This window comes from Phyllostomus hastatus, unplaced genomic scaffold (assembly GCF_019186645.2).
Source record: "Phyllostomus hastatus isolate PE091 unplaced genomic scaffold, TTU_PhHast_1.1 phas_contig_58, whole genome shotgun sequence".
In the NCBI taxonomy this organism is placed as follows: domain Eukaryota; kingdom Metazoa; phylum Chordata; class Mammalia; order Chiroptera; family Phyllostomidae; genus Phyllostomus; species Phyllostomus hastatus.
In genome coordinates, this window is record NW_025333916.1 from 40,099,351 (window position 1) to 40,121,685 (window position 22,335).

The 22,335-nt window shown below is 39.6% G+C and overlaps 1 protein-coding gene and 1 long non-coding RNA gene across 4 annotated transcripts in view; one reads left to right on the forward strand and one right to left on the reverse strand.

Moving 5' to 3' along the window:
• Positions 1-22,335, reverse strand: part of CTNND2 (catenin delta 2) — an 830,908-nt gene that overhangs the window by 432,191 nt on the left and 376,382 nt on the right. The window lies entirely within an intron of this gene.
• Positions 9,485-13,776, forward strand: LOC123824853. The gene is made up of 3 exons (XR_006786773.1): positions 9,485-9,587; positions 10,698-10,842; positions 13,478-13,776. It is a non-coding gene; the product is annotated as an uncharacterized LOC123824853 (long non-coding RNA).

A 22,335-nucleotide genomic window follows, 5' to 3' on the forward strand; every position in this document is an offset into this window, starting at 1 on the left:
ATTCAGTTTAGAAATAGCAACTAGAAGAAGCTAACCAATTGTTTGTAATAGGAACCTATGCTTTATCTCACTAACGTTTCATTGTGCCGCATTTGAAAGTAAATTAATTGATCAACTGTTTCAAATGAATAGTGAATTCCGGGGAGAATTCAGCATCTTTAGGCTTTGTCAATAAACATGAGACCTCATTATCCCAGCCAAACACCACATTGTTACTGACCATTGTGATGCCAACAAGATTTGTATCGGCCCTTCATCAAGAAGCCAGAGTCTCTCATTTAACATGGACGAATAGCAGGTGGATTTCTAAAGGCCTGAGCCATCTGAGGATCACATAGTGAAGGCAGGGGCTGCACTTTCATAGAATGAAGACAACATGGAGCACAGCAAAGCCAACTCTGAAAGCATCTGGTCCCTAACGTCTCTGCTGAGTGACAACCAGCCCTGATGGTCACTTCAAGAGAAATGAGGTACTAAATTAATTCATTGTGTTGGTTTCTCTGTTACATCTGAAAGCTTCCTAACTGATATGGTATCATTATTCATTTTTAGATGTCCATTAGTTCCACATGAAACTATATTATTTATTGCTAGTGACCTATTATCTATCTCTTTCACTAGAATATACTCTCCTCGAGAGGGAAGGTAGTTTCTCTCTTGTTCACTTGTATCCGTTTGGCATACAGACACTCAGTAAAGGATGACTGAACGTAAGGTAGTTTCCATTGGATCCACTGACTACAATGTCTTTCCAAGGAATTCATCATCTTTACAGTTGCCAGATAGGATGATCAGCTACAGTTTTATTTGGACAAATTTGGAAAGAGGTTTTCCTTTTGTAAAATTAGCATAAGCTCACTGATTTAAAAAAAAAAGGGCCCTTCACAGACTCAGCAAAGCGCCAGGTTGTCTATAATGCACTGTATGTCTTCTCCTGCCCACACACCTTGCTTTCTGCAGACCAGGGCTTCAACAGCTCTCCCAAACGAGGCATCATCTTTAGGACATGGGTTGCTTTTTACATTACCGTGACATGTGTTATAAATCTCACTAGCAAGACTCTTTCTTGTATACATCCAACCTGTGAGAGTCCAAGGTGCTGCTGGCCCGTTCTATCATAAGATCCATAGAAGACATTATTCCACAGGTCAACCTAAGCATTTCTAGGACTAGAGAGAGGGTTGTGCTCTGCAATGGGACAGCCATGCCTCCAGTGATGGTGTCAATGCGTGAGATTTAAAGCCCTTACAGACGACTAACGCTGTTGGAGAGCTGCATGGTCAGTTATAACATCCCTCCCTCCCATAAGTTAGCCTAGGGAAGAGAAGCCAGCGGGCCCCAGGTTTGCCCCACCGATGCCAGCCCACAGCAGGCTTCTTCACGGAGCCCTGTGTTACCAAAGCTTCAAGAAACACATGGGTTTCTGAAGAAGGACTGATTTTAAACTTAAAAATATTTTAATGTAGCCATTTTATGGACAGGTTTACTTATGTTTGGGGACAAAAATAATGTGTTGATCCATTTATCAATATTAGAGAGTGAATGTTGTTCAGATGGTTTTCTTTTTTCAGATGATCAAATCTATATTTGTATTGTTGAAGTTTTAGGAAGAATAGTTTATCTTTAAGATGAAAATTAAACACAACTATAACAAGAGATATAAATGTAACATTATATACAACTTAATCAGAAATATTTCATGTGTCTGTTATATGAGGGGGACTCCCCCCAAACCAGAATTACCTTCTGGAGGGCAGGCCCTTGTAGTACAGGCTCCCGGGATGGATGAGTATTTTAGAAATCCACCAGTATCAGTGTACCAGCTGGCCTTGTGGTGAGAGGCTGTGTCCTGCTTCAATGAATTTATTCTGAAGACTCAACACATTTGCCCATTTCATGATGGGTGATTTACAAGCACACCTGCCTACACCGCACTGAGTGACCAGCAGTTTTGAACCAAAAATGGCATGACCCCTGTGCCCCACCCTCCTTATTTACCCTACCTGTCCCTGAGTGACTTTTTTTTTGTTTGGATAAAAAAAGTCCTCAAAGGGAAACATTTTGCCAGTGTGGAAGAGGTGAAACAGAAAATGGCAGAAACACTAAAAGACATCAAAATCAATGATTCAAAAACTGTTTTAAGCAGTGGAAAAAATGTCTCAATAGGTGTATTGCATCAAATGGTGATTACTTTAAAGGTGACTGAAGTTTAAGCATGTAAGAATAAGTACACAATTTTTCATAAGTAAACTCTGATTTTTGGGGTCCCACTTGTAATTGTTATACGTGGTGCTGTCTATTAACATTATTGTTCAAAGTTTTCCTACATAATCACACGAAAAAGTAAGGGCTGCATAATACTTGAACCAATTAATGCATCAGGATTTCTCAACTATTCTTTTATTGGAAAGTTAGCTTTGTTTATCTTTTATTAAATTACGCTGACACTTTTGTGTATAGTGTTTCTTTAAATTTCCTAGGATTGATTTCTGCAAATTGAATTAAATAGTCAGTGGCTACCACGTATATTGCCACTTTTTAAAAGGAAAAGTTTGCTCTCTCTGCCTGCAGTTTATTACTGTTAAGGGGGAGGGAGGTTACTATATCCAAGGTAGCACTGAATATTACAAAATAAGTGTCTCAATTTTGTAGATAAAAGTGGTATATCTTTGCCCTGACTGCCATGGCTCTGCTGGCTGAGCATCATTCTGCAAAGCAGAAGGTTGCTGGTTCGATTCCCAGTCAGGGCACACGCCTGGGTTGTGGGTTCTGTCTCCTGTTGTGGCACATACGAGAGACAAGCAATCAATGTTTCTCACGTCGATGCTTCTCTCCCTCTCTTCCTCACTCCCTTCTGCTCTTTCAAAAAAAAATCTTTTTAAGTGGTGTATCTTCTTGTCTTGGTCTGCTTGGGCTGCTAAAACAGAATATCATAGACTTGGTCGATTACAAACTATAGAAATTTATTTCTCACAGTTCTGGGAGCTGTAAGTCTGAGATCAGGGTGTCAACATGGTCTGGTGCTGAGGAGATCCCTCTTCCTGGTTGCAGACGACCATTCCTTGTGTCCTCAAATGTCAGACAGAGAGCTGGGTTGCTCTCTGTGGTCCCCTGTATGAAGGCACTTGTCCCATTCATGAGGGCTCCACTCTCTTGAGTTCCCAGAGGCTCCCCTCCCCACACCATCCCACTGGCAGGTAGGATTTTAATCTATGAATTTCGGGGCAAAGGATACAAACATTCAGTCTGTAACACTTCTTTCAATTTGGGTTTCTTTGATTTTGATCAAGTTTAATCCACTTTTCTATATATTTTTTAAAAGACTTATTTATTTATTTCTAGAGAGGGAAGGCAGGGAGAAAGAGAGAGAGAGAAACATCAATGTGCAGTTGCTGGGGACCGTGGCCTGCAACCCAGGCATATGCCCTGACTGGGAATCGAACCTGCAATACTTTGGTTCCCAGCTCGCGCTCAATCCATTGAGCTACGCCAGCCAGGGCCACTTTTCTATACCTTGTAAATATTTACTCTTTTCATTCATGTTCTTTGCACACACTTCCATTAGGATTTTTGTAGTTTTGTTTTTATTTGTAAGCATTCTTTCCTTATTAATCATACTAACAATCCAATATCTTCATTTCAAATGTTTAGCTCCTCTTTTAATACACTCTTCTCACAGCTACGATATCATGTAGGGTAGACATAAGAAGCAATATAGGAGCAGTCTTCAATACAAAAAAAGTACTTTATTGTGGCAAAATTTCTGTGGTTTATAGAAACTTTAAAAAAAGAACTTAAAAATATTAACTTTAGACCAGAGTTTCCCAAATAATATAGGTTAGGGTTATACATATGGTACCTACGCATTTATAAATTAGAACTATGCCTTAAGTGTAATGATCACAGTCCTGAAGTATGTAAGTTCTTATTCTGGTCAAAGAGGAAGGTTTGACTTTGGGGGTGGGCATGCAGTGCAAGACACACATGATGTATCGTAGGACTGTAAGCTTGAAACCTATTTAATCTTATTAACAACTGTTGTCCCAATACATTTAGTTAAAAAATCTTCCCCCCTCCCTTATTCCCTGAAAAGAAAGAAAAAGGGTTTTCCAGCTCATCTAATGCAAAGGCATATTTAATATAGAAGTTGAAGGCTAGAGGCCCTTCATTCCCTGAACATCACCCCAATGGAGTGGCAGAGTAACTGGCCGGAACAAGGGGCTTTGGAAACACATCGAGCACAGCATCCTTCTCCCCAAATACATGTACCAAAGACTCAGACAGGCTTGTATTCTTTGAACATTTTCTATCATAATTATCTTAGGACTCATAATATTACAATAACATCTGACTAAAATACCAAATCCTAATGGTACATTATTTATTATGAAAGTAATTTTCAACATTATTTTTATTTATAAGCTTCACACATTAACAATTTACGGTTTGCATAAATCCTATAATATGCCTATTTTAAATTCAAAACAGAAACCTGATTAAGTCTTATTCCGACTGGACAACACATGTGAATAACACATTCTTTCATTTGAAAAATAAACATACTGGCATATCCTTCTACTTGGCATTATCCTTTAATTATTTATACACAAATAAATATGACTGGCAACCACAGCATTCCAAAGATGGCTTCCCCTGCTGCCTGCCCCAGTAGTGATGCTTTCCATGGTGACTGCAAGGACAATCCCAGGCATAATTGTACATGTTAAGGATAAACATACTTGGAAGAAACCTTAAAAATAATGGATTAGCTTATTTAATGATTTTACATGTTATATCCCCTTGGGCTAAGTGCCCTATGCTGGCATAACAGGATGAAGAGCCAGGCTATAGGACATCAATAAAAAGAACAAATGGAATTCAATATTTGCTTTTTGTATCCCAGTCTTTCAACTGTTATGGCTGCTACAGTTTTATTGCAAGCCTTTGAATTAATGAAGAGAATATACTGGTAAATAGAAAGGCATTTCATGTTCTACCAAGGGAAATTGAGCTGCTATGGAAAAATATACCCCAAAATAAAAATAAAAGTTTTGTGGGTTTTCAAAGATAAATTGTCCCTCCCTAAACTAACATGATTTAAACCTTTTGAAATGCTAGGAAATCTTAAGTTTTTGCAAAATGCAAACATTTTAGGTCATGTCATTTAAACAATTTTATTAGAGAACTCAAAAACAAATGTGTGAATGGAGACACTGATGGATAGGGAGTAGCTGAGAAATCGGTGTCAAGTTGCTCCCTTCCACAGGAAATTCACTTTCTACAGTTCAAATCAGCTGACACTTAAAGAACTTAGTTTTGGCTTTCAGTAATGAATGCCATTGGACAACAACATCTATTCAATGCATATTTTTCAAAAAAAGCAAAATATAGGAATATGCTGACTGACATGAGATTATTTGGAGTTCTGTTCTTTCTACCCATCTATTCTCTATATCTTGTTATACCAGCAAACATTTTGATCTGTATCCAGTAATTTATACAATATTGGCTAATTGCAGGAAGAAAAAATGCTCAGACATAATACCTAAACTTCTTTTGAAATAGTTTATGTAAATGCAAACTTGATGAATTTTATAGTTGGAAACACACAGAATATGTGCATATATTTGTTTGAAGTGCATATGTTTATTTATGCACTCATATGTGCACTTCATATACACTTCATCATAATATATGTATGTTACATTGATCAACTTTGGGCTGAAGAAATTCCGGGAGGAAATCTTACCTCCTAGTCATCAACAGCTGCCAATGATGAGTCCCTGCGCATTTCAGGTGCTTTACATGAACAACAGGGACTCTGTCAATCACTCTGAGAGGTGAGTGCCATCACCTCCTTTTCCCACAGTAGGGAATTGAAGTGACTCACCACAGAGCTAGACAGTTCCAAAGAAATTGAAGTTTAAACCCCGATCCGAGTGACCTGAAATCTTGTGCCCTCTCTACTATGCCTCCTCCTAAAACATGGCTTCTTACTCAGACACAACTGCCCTACTATTAAATCTTCAATACCATCATGAGTTAATGTGCCAACATGGGATCGGTGATAGCTAATACCACATCTGATGGCTAACACTAAAAGCCATGCCATCAACAGCCACAGCACTATCCCAATATTTTGCAAAACATTTTAACTCCCTTTGGAGAAAGGACACTATAAGGATGTGAAACTATATCATTTCTAGATTCATTTAGACCTAATCACAATTTCTTTCTGAATGTCCTGCAATGCTCTAAGCTCTGGGAATGGCATGGCTTATGGTAAGTCATGTGCAGTTTGAAGCATTTTCTTTTACTTTAGGTAAAAAGATAACATGCCTCCTTGTTTTCTTCTACACACACACCTGTGGTCTCCCTTTTGAAGATCATTTGTTTTTGCCAGATTTATAGTACTTTGCTTGAAAGTCATTTAATACATGATGAAATGCAACTTTTTACTAAATAGGAGTAAAATAGTTTTATGGAGAATTGAGACCCATTTTCCTATGAAATACTGTTGTAAATAAAAATTTAGCTTATCAGCATTCACAAGTAAAAGGCTTCAATATATATTTAAAAGTAGCTATAGAATGAACTGTTTGGACATATATTACTTAATTTGTTCCTCTCCATATTCTCTAAAACACTTCTTAGATGACCTTCAGATTCTGCTTAGAAAGATACAATAAAATATGATTAACATAATATTTACTTTCTTTTATATACTCTGAATCAATTCATATATATTCAAATCAAATGTATTCTCTGCTTCAAGAAATCTTCTGATATGTCCACACTCTACACTCTTCAGATATAATGTAATAGAATACCTATAACAGACAGCTTGGTGCTTTTTCTTTTTTTGAGAAGAGTAATCTTTTAGATTCTTTCTGACAAATAGGAGAGATTTTCTAAGTGTTTGGAAATTGAATGCTGGTAAATAATTTAAGTCCTTTTTCTTGCATCATGACATCGAGGCTAGAGGAATGTAACTTGTACAAGGCTGAAGCTGGACGGGGTAGGTATCAACATCTGCTTTTTTTGGTAAATTTAGCAGAAACACTTGGTGCAGGTCCTTTAAACTATTCAAACACTGGTAGTAACAAAAGCCAGTTGGAACACTGAAAACTGAACTCTAGTGGACTTAAAAGCTGTTTTATTCAGATGCAGAAGAGAAGGAAGAGAAAATCAGTATTATGTTCTCTGTCGGTTCCCAAGGTGAAGCTGGTGTACAGAACCCTGTTTATTTCGCCAGCTACAGTGATGGTAACACTGTTTTGGGATCCCTTCTAATTTTTTCTTGTTAACTCTCTCACAGGGTACACATATAGTGACCACGATCCTCCCATTGTCAGTGGAAATAATTTATCCAAAATATGATTATTTTTGTGAAGCACATTGCCTGCCACAGAGGTGGCCTGCCCTACTCTCTCATGATGAGACTGATCTTAATTTAGATTTCTAGGAATCCATTGGGAATTTCAAATTAAATAGCAAGAGGTGACCTTTAAAGTCTCTTTCTGGAGACAGCTTAGAAAGTTCTGTGGGAATCATTACTCCCTCCTTCCTTCCTCCTTTTTGCCTTTCAGTTTTTGATGTGTTGGTTGAAAAAATCAATCATTTTGTCATTCAAGAAGTGATCATCCATTTCTAACAGGAGAGAAAATAAGGGCATGAGAAAAGATGACTTTATACTTTAAATAATGGTAACTAATGCTTATCAAGGAAGGTTTGTTCTGCTCAGAATTAAAGTGATCATATATAATAGGAGTTTAGCATTTTGCTTTCCATCCAAACCAAGACTGCTTGCTCAGGCGCGTTTGAGAAACAGCACAAGATTACTACCGCTATTAGATCTGTCAGCATAAATCTTTCCCACTGGCGATGGGAACTTTTTATTTATTTATCTAGTTATCTATTTATTTATTCTGGAAAAATAAAACCTCTCATATGCCAGAATGAATGAATGCTACTAAATTAATACAATTAAAGACAATGGGATCTCTTATCCACTATTATGAATTAGTCTTTGCACAGTACAGCATCCACAATACAGCAAATTGTATTTTAGTCTTTACCCACTTGGGCAAAGGCACACTTATTACCATCACTCATTTAGATTCTAATTCAATCATCTGGGCAATAGATTTTAATGGGTTCTGCTACTTCTTGATGTGCCCCCAGGGAAGAAGGATTGTATTTGGTTTCTCTCCCTGCATCAAGGAGACAGTGTTGGTTTTAGCCATATAAAAGTACGCTGGCCCTGTGTGCTTGCTGTGCCACACGGGGTGTGGTGAGTGTGTAACAGACACTCACTTTATGAAAACCTTCCTGCTTTACTCAACACTCGATTCACAGACACTGGAAGTTATATGCAGTAGATGTATAATCTGACACCAGGGTCTAGGCACAGGTGTGATGACCTGGCAGAATGCTGCGAAACAGATGAGCAGAGAAAATGCTTCATGTGCCCTTGATTGCGTACTCCTACGTTCCAACCCCAGTGCCTGGAGGGGGCAGTCTTAAATATAGTCTACTGATTGAAATTTTATCATAAATTATATTTTCCAAAGCTATTATTCAAAGTAAAGGTCTAGAAATTATTTTGTATAGATAATCTCAAAACTTAAAATTTTCTAGGAGCAGAATTGCTATATATATCAGCCCACAATGGAGTAATAATATTAATTCACCACATTATATTTGCATGATAATTGAAAGATCATCACATTAATTCATATGACATCCTGCATAGCATTATCCACATTTTTAAGATCAAAATTGGTAACATCCTTTGTTTCAGGTCACAGAGATAGTTAGTGATGGTGTTAGGACTGTAGATTCCACAGTTGGGATTCTTTACACTTTATCTTTTTGATAAATCAAAGCACTCATCAATTCTTCATTGATAAAGAAGAAGTAATGAATTTGTAGCTCTGAGGTAGTCCTACTTTATCATTCCCAAATACAGGCATGTTGGGCCATCTGTCTATTTATGCACTTGTTTTACTTCATAACATCTCTCAGAACAGATTCTTGCCCTCATTGTGGATGACTCCAAGACCCCAAAACATGGCCCTTTCATTCCTTTCCCATCTCCACTGCTGGGATGTCTGCTTCCATCCTATTTCAGCAGCCTACTGGAGTCCATTGTAATCTCTCTGATTGTAACCATCATATTCCTGTCTCCCTTAGAAACTTAGCAATCATGTAACTGATGAGAGGCAAAACAACCCCCTGCTACTTGTGTGGTCTCTGGAATCTAATCCCTGGACTTCAACCCTATTCCAGTTCTGTAATTTACTAGCTGAGCATGTTTTTATGTCATGATAAGACTATGTACTTAAAAGATCTGTAAGATTAAATGAGTAAATACATGTGAAGAGCCAAAAAGTCTGGCATTATCAAGTTAGTGGTTAATAAGTAGCATTTTATTAAGTCCTTCGACCTTTGACCCTTCATTCTCTCCAGTCTTTACCAATGTGTATAGTCAGGGAAATCCCTGAGAATTTGCTGACCTCAAAGCTCAAAAATGTGACTGTGGATCCATAAGAGAAGGAGAGTGCATCTTTGTGGAAACTTACCTGGTAAGTTCTATGAGAGCTGTTCTATAACCTAGCACGGACGTATGGATGGAAGCATGGGTGGTGGAGTCTAAACATCCCGTGGTAGGAGCGAAGCCCTGCGTAGCTGCTGGATTCTGAGTGACATGAGAAAACTGGGAACCCTGTGACCCAGGAAATATAACCAGGGATAAGTTGTCCTAAAGTGCCTTTCCACAGAAGCGTCACGGGTGGGAGGCTTCTGGGCAGATCTGTGGATGAGGAATTCCCTTAATAACAATTTCAGTATCCGAGCAGATACAGGTGAAAGCCTGGGAAGGCAACCAAAGAGAGCAAATCCTGACTCCTAGTTCCTGATTTCTCTGACTGGGACCAGGGAAAGAATTTTCTGCAGGACATTAGCAGGTGCTCCCTGACACGGCCATGTGCACTTGGGGAACACGGTACAGGCCCCGCTTTCTTCTTGGAGAATCACGGGCACATTAACATAGAGAAGTTTCTTAGAACTCCTGCTGTAAACCAGCGGGTTTCACTTTTTCGAATGCTGGTTCTCCTGTTCCTAACTTTTATTTATCTTATTTTTATTTTACCTACACCTACATCCAGGAGATCAGATTTAAGATTTTCATTGTGGAGAGAATAAAGAATGTGATATAAGACCACATTAAAATATTAGCACGATTCCAAGAACTTCAATTTTGCAAAGATCATTTGGGTTTAGTGATTCATGCACACCGTAGAAAACACTGGGTTCCTGGATTCCGAGAACTAGCTCTTCACCCGAAGGACTAGGGGGTGAGCCCCCTCACTGCTCCAACTCACTCTGTTCACCTGTATAGTAGAGACAGTAGTGCTGGTTTAACTCAAAGATTTGTCACAGGAAGAAATAAAGGCTGCTGGTGATCAAGAGAACTCTGTCATGAAAATATGACCAGAGTCCGAGATTTTCATTGAAATTTTATCTCTGTAAATAATGTGTCAGTCTTAAGTTTGTCACTTTATGTAGAAAAATAAGTAGTGACCTACATACAAAAACCACATCATAAAACGTTCCTCTTGGCAAATCAGAGCTTTGTCTTATTAAAGATATTTTGAAAGATAAAGGTATTCATCCTTTTTTTTTGTACTTTTAAGAAAGCCCAGAGGAGAAACAACAAGAAGGTGTTAGACTTAAAGTGGCCCAACTTTCACGTGCTTCCTGAGCATACACTGCTGAAGACCCCTGCTCCCGCATGGAAAATGTTTCCAGATAGTTCTGCTTCTCCACAAGACAAGAAAGGTACCTCTTCTCCACATATCACAAATACCAGAACTTACAGAAAGATATCAAAAGATATTTCATTTAAAAATGCAAAATAAATGTTTTCTAATATAACTTCAAACATACATGGAAGAGGTCATGTGTACACTTGCTAGAGTGCATTTAGCCAATATTGTATTCCTGTTTAATGTTTGATGACTTACACATATGCTTAGGTCAATGTCATGTTGCAATCACCTACAAACATATTCAGATTCTACATCATTCTTTTCCTTTTCACAAACCTTGTGGTCTGTGTACAGGTAAAGGGCCTGAGGGTTAATATCTCAAGAAATCTGATAAAATGACATTTCTATACTGTAAAGTTCATGCTTAGAATTTTAGTGAGGGTGAACTTTCTCAAATAATAATATTTACCACCATTTTGACAAGATCACTCAACTGAAATGGACAGAACTGTAAGCCTTTTTGAAAACAGATTTAATGGTCTTGCTTCTAGCACGTTCTGCCCCCAACAGTGCATCCTACAAGTACAGTCAGAAGGCCTCTTCAGGCAGGTGAGACCCTGGCACCCCCCACCCACAGCCTGCTGAGAGGCTCCTGCCTCGCCTCTCTCAGAGGAAACGTTTTTTCAGGAAACAATCATCTAAGAAGGAATAAAGAGTGAATCACCTAAGAAAGCAATTTAGCAGAAGAAATGCACAGAATATAAAAGCTTCATTGTCTGTTTCTTCAATTGTTCAACCAATTTCTAAATTTAATTTACACTGGAATAACCTAAATGTTGAGATGCTATATTTCACTTGCATTTCAATACTGAGAAACATGTTTGTATATGAGAACCTAAAACATATACTTTCTACTGTTATCTACTATGCTGTCCCCATTAATTGATTAATGTTATACCCCCAAAGGTGGCCTCTCTGGATTTTTCTACCTGTTCCTGGATCTGGCCTCACTCAGGCCATTATTCCAGGCAAGTTCCTCAGGGTCTTTCCATTTGCTGCTCCCGGTACCTTCCCTTCAGACAGGGCTTGCTCACTCCCTCTCTTCATTCTGTAGGGTTCTTCTGCTCAAACACCTAGTCACCTTAGCTGACTCTTCCCTATACAATGGCACCCTCCCATCTCTCTCCCCCGCCTTGTTCTTGTTCATTGTTCCTTATGCTTCCTCATTTTCCTCCTCCTCCTACTAGGCGTGAACTTCATAAAGGCAGACACTTTATTAACTTTGTTTGTTGCTGAAACTCAAGCCCTAGAAGTTTGTGGAATAAAAATATCACTCAATAAGTATGTGTTGGGTGAATATACACAAATAAACAAGTGAATCACATCTGCATGTGCACTTGGACATACATAGAGAGGCCAGAAGGCGCAACAGTTCCCAACTGGGTCCAGACTCAACCCTTTTACAAGCACTTGAGACTAAATGTGGAAATAAACCCAAGGAGGCCAGGTGGGAGTAGGTCCACTGAGATTCAGAGTCTGAGACTGCTCGTGAACCTCTTAGCCCTTGGAACCAGGTGTGTCTCTAGGTAGTCTAGCTTCAAGAGCTGTATGATTGGCTTTTTCTTGGGGTGGACTAGCCCGGAGACAACATGTCCAGGTCACTGTGGAATCTGTGACCACCATCCTCTAAAAGTGGTTGACCTAACTCATTCTGAGCATGTTCTCGTTGTAATGAGCAAGTATTATAAAATCATTGAATTTCAAAGCTAAAATGAATTTTTGCATAGGTGGGCCAATACTCTTTATAAATGAGGAAAAAACTGAGTGACATTTGTAAAAATTCAAACTTTTGTACTCAAGGTTTGGAGAAATTATTTTCCAAGAAATAATTTTAGATTAGCAAGAATTAAGTCACTGCTTCTGAGTCACTGTGTAATATCTACATAAATTCTAGGTAAAGCTTAAAATTTTACACAGGAATAAAGTGATATTAGTATGGCTGCATCATTGTTGTTTGATACCCAGTTTGTAGTGAGTCCTGTAGTGTGAATTAACAAAAGGGGACAGATGAAAACAAGGGTAGGAGGTGACTGACACTCCGGGTGGTGATCAGCGTATGGTGGTGTCTTAGGTCATTCTGACTACTATAAAAAATAGACAATATAATTGAAAAACAATGTAAATTTATTTCTCACATTTCTGGAGGCTAGAAGTCTGAGAGCAGGATGCCGCACGGTTATGGGTGGAACATTTTCTGGGTCACAGACTTTCGCATTGTATCCTCCCAGGGTGACAGGGGTGAGGGAGCTCCGGGGTCTCTTTTATAAAAGCACTAAGCTCATTCACGAGAGCCCCACCCTCATGACCTCAGCATCTCCCAAAGACCCCACTTCCTTATTTGTACCAGCACACAGGGGTTAGGATTTTAACATATGAATTGTGAGGAGGCAGATACAAACACTCCAACCACAGCAGGTGGTTCCAAGGCCTCCAAAGAGGGTCATGGAGATGGGTCCTTACTGAGAAACAGTGGCCTCTCTCCTCACTACAATCCACTCACATCTAAACAGACTTCTGTACATTGTGCCCACTTGTACCGCAGGGCATACATTCTGACCAAGAACCAAGAGCTGAGGACTAGAGAGATCACAGTTCTAATGTTCAAATCTAGATTTTGTTTTTTTTTTCTCTTTCTCCCCACTTAGGCAGAGGACTCAGTTGACCGGCTTCCTTTCCTTTAGGCCTGGCTTCTTAGCACTCACTTTGGATTTAAAGAAATGCAAAGCACCGATATCTATCAGAGATCTCCTTCCAACTTGACCGCTGGTCTCGCTGCCTCCTGGCTTCCCTGTTCTTCCCTGCCCGTTTCCCTGAGTGACAGTGGACATATTCACTATTCGTGACCAAGCTCTTGTCTTCGGACATTACAGGTGCCTTTGCGAAACAAATACTATATTTAATTTTTTCAGGATAATAAGGATATTGAAATAGGCTATGAGTAGAAAAATGTCAGCACAGAAACTGAAGCAAAAAATTAAAATACAAAGAAATATAAATGAGAAATAAACTCCATTAATGGGATCTTGGAAAGCAACTAACTTATATGAGGCAGTGTTTTGTTTAAATAATTACAGATGTCAACAAAGAAATGAGCTGCTACAATTGCAATCTATGTGTTTCTTAACTCTGGTCTGCAGCAAATGAATGATCACAGTGTAAGAAACACAAGGCAAAGGACAACGAAGTTAACCATCTGGAGACTCTGCCTCCGTGCCAGGCGGACCCTGCGTGGGTGCCCTCCATCCTGGCACTGGCAGACTCCTCAGTCTTGACAGCAAGTGTGGACTATCCATCAATCTTAGTCCTCCATTTACACTTCATTAAAAATCTGTTTGCTGTTCCTCTCAAAGATTAATCACACAAGTCCGACATAATAGCTTTGCCAATTTAAATGCTCCCGCTTTAACGTTTCATTTCAAGTGTACTGTAATTACCTTATATTGCTTCTGGCCAAGTTAGAAAACACATTCAAATAATAATCTTATTTTTGGTATATGGTGCACTAACATGGCTCGCCCTCATGTTCATTATGCACAAAATTTAAAAATAAGATATACGTATAAGAGAATCTATCTATTCCTTAAATTGTACAGTTATATACATATCCATAAATTCATAAAGGGATTAATCATTTATGCTTTGGCTGTTTTGGCTCTTTGTACAACCACTGTTCTATCTTATGCTTGTGTTTTTAGTAATAAATTGACACAAGGACCTCCGTCATTGGCTTGTTCAAGCTTATAAACAGGAGTGTGGTTCCCAGTTACGTGTTTTGAGGAATCACTTGTGGCTCTTCAATCCCAGGAAGTTAGAGAGGACGGCACGTCCCAGCGTCATTCTCCACTCCCCCGACATCTGACTCACTCTTCACCAGAATTAACTCAGAGCACAAACCTCGTGCCATAGCTGTACCAGATACTCAAGAAAGCATACATGATTTTTAGGAATACTTTCCCTTTGTCATGCAAAGAGTAAGCACTGATTCAATTTCCTTCTTTTTGTTGTTTATTTTTTTATATGAATTGGAAAGTACTAGGTAAAGAAGGCAGGTGTGTATGAATTACAGGTCCAGCTAGGCTTTGGCTACCAAGAAAGTGTTCCTTACATTTTATATGTAAATCAGAGACAGATTTCCAGTTTTCTTTACCATTCTCAACTGATTGGTGAGGCAAGCTCTGCAGAGACTGCCAAAATTAATGTTAGTATAGAAGCCATTTTAATTCATTATTTTCAGGTAACTTTTCTTAACTAGTGGTGGCAACTAAAATTCACTTTTGATATTATATCTAAGTAAATGATTAAGAAACTAAATTGTAAACATGTTGGATTTTTCATTCCTTCATTCATTCATCAGATATTTATTGATTCCCTACAACATGCCTAGGCCCCTTTAGACACTGGTAAATTCAACTCAACAGTTAACCAAAGAACCAAAAAATTCCTTCAATTATACTTGAGAAGGTGATAAAAATGAAAACAAGATACATAGTGTCAAAGATGCAGTTCTAAATACAGTAGAGGGAGGTCTTCACCGAGCAGATGATGTGAACAAGCAGGGGATAAAATGTAAGCAGAGAATCCCAGGCAGCTGGAAGAGCATCTTCCACGTCCTGGAGGGGAGGGCAGAGCGCACCCGAGAGCAGTGCACCTGCAGCCCAGGGAGGGGTCGAGCATCAGGGGATGAGACTCTGAAATTTACCCTGTGTATCCTGAAAGGCCACACGAATTATGTGAACTAGGGAGTGAAATGCTGACTGAGGCTATTAAAGATCACGCTGACTCTTGTTGAGAATAGACTGCTGGGGAACTCAACCTGAAGAGGCCAGTGATGGGGCCAAGGCAACCATTCGGGTTCAACAGGGCAGTGAGCCAGGCAGACCATGAGGTGGTGAATGGCGCTTGGTCCTGGCTACATTGTGCAAGTACGGTAACAGGACTGGCTGTTGGGTAGAACGTGGGGTTTAAGAGACAAAAACAGCTGAAATTGATTCCGATACTTGATTAACTAAAACTCTAGGAATGTTCAATCATAAATTTAATGTAGATGTTCAGTCATTTTGACAATATTTACTAACAATTTCTAACAACACAAAAGAGGATATACCTTTTTTAGTTAACCTGAGTACAGGTGGAGATCCCAAATGGTCTCTCCTTGCATACTTTGTTACTGCTAGTTGAAAAGATATTTTTCTCTTCTCACCCGCAAAATACTTTTTTTAGATTTCATAATCAGCCACTATTTGTCTTCCTGAGAATGTATTTTTCTTAATAATTATGTTAAAATTACTAAAACCATTCTATAATTTCACAGTTACTGTTCACAGTGTTATTATTCTGCATCACTTTTCCTGTCAAGCTATATTACAAAGTTTCTGGAAAAAACTCAGTCTTTCATTATACATACTCATTCAGAGTCTTTCTTGGAAGAGTATAAAGTATCCACAGCTAGACTGTTGTTTGTGTTCTCCTCCAGTCAGTGTTGTTCCTTTCACAAAGTGAGTACAGTTACTGGGGTGCTGTCCATTACTGTGGATGGCTAAGCAAATGGCAAAAATCTGAAACATAATCAATGCAGCCACTGTGCACCTGGGCGTCCTCACATGATCTGTGTCCCAGTTTTGAAATGTGAGGGTTGAGCAGACAAACAAAAGTGAGACAGCTTTCCAGCCACCTTTATTTTCGCCGAACTGACTTGAGTGAAGTTCACCTTTGACTGTGTGGTTCCTGATTTGCAATTATTTCAGCAGCAGCTCCTGAAAGGCTCATAGTGATTACACAACATCTGCTTCTCCTTCCAAAATTGTTCAGACCCTGAAAATATTAAAACCCATTAAGGCAATTAAATAAATTTAGCAGGCTGGGCTGGTTTAGCCTCTCCAATAATACTGGCAAGAAGATGACCAAATCCATCTGGAGTTTGTTGTCATTTCTTGGAATTTCATTATAGAAATGTGAGCACTGCCATGGATTACGGTGGCTTATTCACAGCAGGAGGAGGTTGAAATCAGTCGTCGACTTCAGTCCACAAGTGCACATGGCCACCCTATGATAACCATTCTCAGACTTCATGGACATACACTAGGGGTACTGCTAAAGATTGATTATGGGATTTTTTTTCTAAGTGAAAAAGATAAAACAGTTTTTAAAAAGAGACTGTTGGAGGCATGTATAACTATATACCTCATTTGGAAGAGCTACTGATTATCCTTGAGTTCTAGACCTTTTATCAGTAAACTGATGCCCAACTGTCAGTTTACTAATGAGTTCCTTCAATTCTATTGTCTTGGGAAAATGACTGAAGGAATATGATAAAATAGACTAGCTAGTATCTACCACATTCTACAATCAAGTCAACACTAGATTATGACACATCTCATTTACAGAAGTATACAGATTTTAATGTTCAAAAAATACTAAGAACAATAAGAAAAGTGGATCTTTTTTCTCTTCTTTTCCCAAAGTGTTAAATATTGTCACTCTTTTCCAGTCTGATTTGAAGCATTTAAAAAAATCATGGCTCTAAAAAATAACTATCAAAAAATTACTTGTACAAGAGCTTAGGGTTACTTATCCCCAGACTCCTGAGAAACTGACGAGGTGGCAGCATTTCCAAGGCCCTGTAAGTGCTGATGCTGTAAGAATCTGTGTAACAGTGGTGGGTGCCTTCTCATCCACATGCCCTCCTTCTACTACCCCATTATTTCGAGGGAAATAATGTTCTCCGTGATGGCCGGCTTTCCGCACCCACGTACTCTAGCAGAGATGCTCTCCAGGTAGAATTAACGATGGAAGAAAACTGTGCTGTGCCGGTCTTTCCAGGCTATGAGGTCTGCTGAGTGTGGTCAGGAAGGGAGAAGGGGCTGCACACCGAAGGCACAGAGCTCACGACAGGGCCAGAGGCCCAGGCCCCAGGGTGATACGATTGCAGGTGACTCACTGAAGCCATGCAAAGAGCACAGGCAGGAGTCCAGTCCTCAGTGTGGCATGGATGCGCAGGAAGTGCCTGTGGAACCAGCATAGGCTATAGGTTCCTTCAAGAGGGAGAGGAGAGCTAGGCTCCCCAGACTTGCCTGTCCCTGTCCTGGACACCGCAGGCTGGCTAGAACATGTGATCACTTCCTCCCTCACTCCCCACCTTCCTCTTCCACATGCTTCCCCCTTGTCCTGGCTTTCTTTGCAATGGCCCGGCCCTGAGATGTCCCTCTCGTCTTCTTTCTTGTTGGGGCCATGCTCTAGCACAAGTGCATAGCCAAGGCTGAGGGGAGTCCTGACATCTGTGAGGGTCTCTGGGTAGAGTGACAGCTTTGTCAGTCCCTGTTCTCCATGGTGGGCTGGGGCAGGACTCTTCTCAGAATGGTCACGATGGCAAATAATCTGTAACATGTTCTGGCTTTGAAATGTAATTTGGTTTGTTATCTTCGTGTATGCATGTATGTATAAAGATAAATAAGTAGGAAAACAAACAAGTACATTTTGACTAGACTTTTGAAAAAAACCGTTGGGGCTCCCGGGGGTATCTTTGTACTTACAGAAATTCTGATGTTATATAAGCAGCAGTTATTGGGGATTTAGTCCCAGTGAATTCTGACAGATGAGTTGCATTGAGCCACTAACATTCTATTTGCGTAGATGTGCAGAAGTACTTAAAACTTTTAAGAAGTGTCCTTAATAGCTAATACATATATACTGCCTTTATGGGGAAAAGAGATAAATAAGAAAGATTTCCTGTCTTTAAATTTAGTTTATAAAAAGAATGGGATAAAATAATGTGTTAACTTTTAATGATACTGTGCTAGTCTTCCTGTTTTAACTAAAGTATTTATAAGTTTCTTCTTCCTTTTTTCTTCTTTTATTAATTTAAATTAGGGAGTTAAAAATGTCTCATTGTAAAATGCCAAGCTGGAATCATTACTCAAATCTACACCAAGAAATGGCAAAGCCAGCAGGAAGAATGAAACTTGGGGCACAATTAACATTCACAGAAGACTATTCTGTTGTGAGATTTCTAGGGTAGCAGATATCCTGGGGTCACGGTGGCTCTGAGCCCATGAAGAGGGGATTGAGCATCTGGATATGTACCATGATCCTTTGGAATCAGAGTCTCTGAGTATCAATCAGTTCTTCGGGCCATTGTAGATGAAGGGGGAGGAGAAAAGTGATTTTTTTTTCATTGCGTGATCATAAAATAGAAAATCACGAAGGTGAACAATAAATCCATTATGACACTTTTGGTGTAAAAAAGGGGGTTATGAAATACTTTTCTCAAACAAAACAAACTCACTCAGGGGCATGAGGACAGAATGAAGCCATCTCAGGGGTTCTGTGGTGTAAATCACAGGAAGGGATGAGCTAGCAAAAGAACAGCAAGTTCTCATTTTCAGGTCGCCCTCTAGACACAGTGTCCAAGAAGTTTACTTGGAATGTCCAAGTTTACTTGGAATGTCCAATACACTCTGGAATGTCCAAGGGTTACTCAAACACTCCCATAAGGCTTTAATTTTTGTGATTATACTCTTTCATTTCTAGGAATTCTATTTGGTCCTTGTTCAAATTTTATAGTCTCTTAATTTCTTGTTTCTCCCAGTTTGCTCTAATAACTCAAAATCCTGGTCACTAATTATTCCGTTTATTGAAAATGGTGACCCCTTCATTCCTCTGGTCACTTGACATTTTTAACTCTGTGCTCAGGTTCCGTGGAGTTTTCTCTCCCCTCTGTGGAATTCTTGTACGATCTGCTGTGCAGAAGGGCCCTCTAGAGACATGTGGCCTTTGCCTACGCTGGTGTCCTCACTTCTGACAAGTCTTCAGTTTGATCTTTTCAGCTCAAGTTTCCATACAACATACATGGTGTAAATTCAGACCCTACCTTCGAAGGTGTCTGAGATTTTTCAGGGAGAACATTGTCTTCACCCAAGGCCCTGCACGTGCAAACTGCTCTGCTGATCCCCCACCATCAGTCAGAAGTTCCTAGCTCCTTCCACAGCTGGGGCTGCCCTTTCAGTCATCAGGCATTGTACAAACGCCCTCTTCCAGCTCCTTCCTCAGTAATGTCTAAGTCTGTTCAGCTGCTATAACAGAGTACCATATCCTGGGTAGCTTATGAACAGCAGCAATGTATTTCTCACAGGCCTGGAGGCTGGATCAGGGGGCCAGCATGGTCGGGGTGTGGTGAGGGCCTCTTACTGGCTTGTACAGGGCTGGCTTCCTGCACACTCTCATGTAGCAGGGAAGTGAGGGAGCTCTCTGGGGCCTTAATTATAAGGGCAATAATCCTATTCATGAGGGCTCCACCCTCATGACCTAATCACTCCCCAAAGTCCCTACCCCCAAATACCACTATATTAAGGGTTAGGCTTTTTTAAATATATGAATTTGGCGGGGGGGATGTAAGCATTGAGTCTATAGCAGTAGGACTTTGGCATCTGGTCCTCTTTCCTCTTGGATTATATCTGGATCTTAAAGCCTTGAGCTTAAGTTGCATCCTTTGATTTCTCCATTTCTGATGCCTGGAGATTTCTCTTTTTCCCCCCTGAAGATAAGTTACATATTAGGTATTTGGGGGTTGTATTTTATTGATGACTTCTAACAGTTTATCACATGTAGACGGAAGACCAGCCAGCATCAGCCCAGTCAGCCATGTTGTTGGAAGTCGAATAAATCAATAGTTAAGGAAGCACATTAAACCGAGGATCCTGTTAATTCACTTCTAGCCAGAAAGGTGTAAAGACGCTGCATTTACTGGAGTGACAGAGCATTGAAACCTGGATTCATATTCAGAGAAGTCAGTCGGTGAATAGACACTGCTTGTTATAGACATAAATTATCACATCACGGTGGTGACAAATGACAGCCTCAAAGGGCTGTCTGGAGACCAGAAAGCCCACAGCCACACAGCCACAGCCACTCAAGGCCAGTTCCTTGGAAAAATCTCTACCGTGGTAGATTTCCACTCATGACTTTCTCACGGATTTTTTCTTAGTCTTTTAAATACTTAATTAAAGCATTTTCCTTTCCCTTGTAAACTTGTGCCAACACTCCATTTTTATCTTGAAAACTACCTCAGCAGACTTTCCTCCTTCTCACCATCTCACTCTGTTTAATCAGGGATTAAGTGCCATTAATCTCAACACTTTATCCATCCACTTGCCTCCTGCCTCCTTTCATTGTTACCTTTATTGCTGTGGCTCAGGTGCTCAGCCTTGTCTTCACTGGCTTCTTAAAGTCCCCTGATCTGCTGCTCCTTGTGCGCATGAGCCTTCACAGGGCTCCTAGACTTAACATTCTACAACTCAGTCCTTCAGAGGCTCCCAAAGACTGTGAAAACAGATTCCGTACAGCATATCGCAATGCTGTTATCTCACCCCACCCCTGCCCCCACTTATTTATTAGTTATATATTTTAGAATACTTTTAGATTTACAGAAAAATTGAGAAAATAGTATAGAGAGTTCCCATATACCCCACATCCACTTTTCCCTTTATTATTATTTTATATTAGTAAGGCATATTTACCCCAATTATTAAACTAATGTTGGCACAGTAGCAATAACTAAAGCCCATAGTATATTCAGATTGTCTGTTTTTATCTAATGTCCTCCTTGATCGCAGGGACCCATCCACCAGGACTCCACCTTACATCTACTGCCAAGTCTCCTCAGGCTCCTCTTGCTGTGACGGTTTCTCTGACTTTTCTTGTTTTGAATGACCTTGGCAGTTTTGATGAGTGCTGGTTAGATGTTTTGTGGCATTTCCCATTATTGGAATTTGTCTTATTTTTTTTCTCATGATAAGATTGTGAGTACTAATTTGGGAAGGAATACCACAGAAGTAAAGTGACAATTGCATTACATCGTAACAAGGGTACATACTACCATCGACATGACTTCCCCATTGACCATGACCTTGATCACCTGGCTGAGGTGGTGTTTGTCAGGTTTCTCCCTTTGTCAGGACTTCCCACGCACTGACTTCTACTGGTCAAAAGTGGTTCACAGAGCATGTTTAAAAAGGCTTTCTCTAAGGTCCCTCTTTTGTTCAACTTTATTATTTTTTCCCTGCATTCTCTTATCTCCACACCTACCACACATAGCCCCTACCCCAACTACCCCAACAGAGCCTCTCTATTAAGTATATAACTGCCCTATTTTATCCCTCCTAAGTTTATTAGATAAAATGTGGTATTTTAGCATGTAAAATTTTAAAAACACATTCATCTTCTAATGCCTTTTTTAAGAAAAGCTTTTTAAAAATAACATTATGTATTGGAGAACCAGCCAGCTCATTACTACTGACTGCTGCTTAATAGTCCTTTGAGTATGTCAAGCGCATTTTCTTGTATCCATGACTCAAATGATAGCAACTGAAATGCTTCTAGCTCCTGTGTCCACACCAAATGCTGGAGTTGATACCTGAGATGAGTTTTTTTATGGTACTGTTATATAATTTCTGTCTTGTATTGGGTTGGCCAAAATTTTTTTCTTTTTTCTTTTTCATAAGATGGCTCT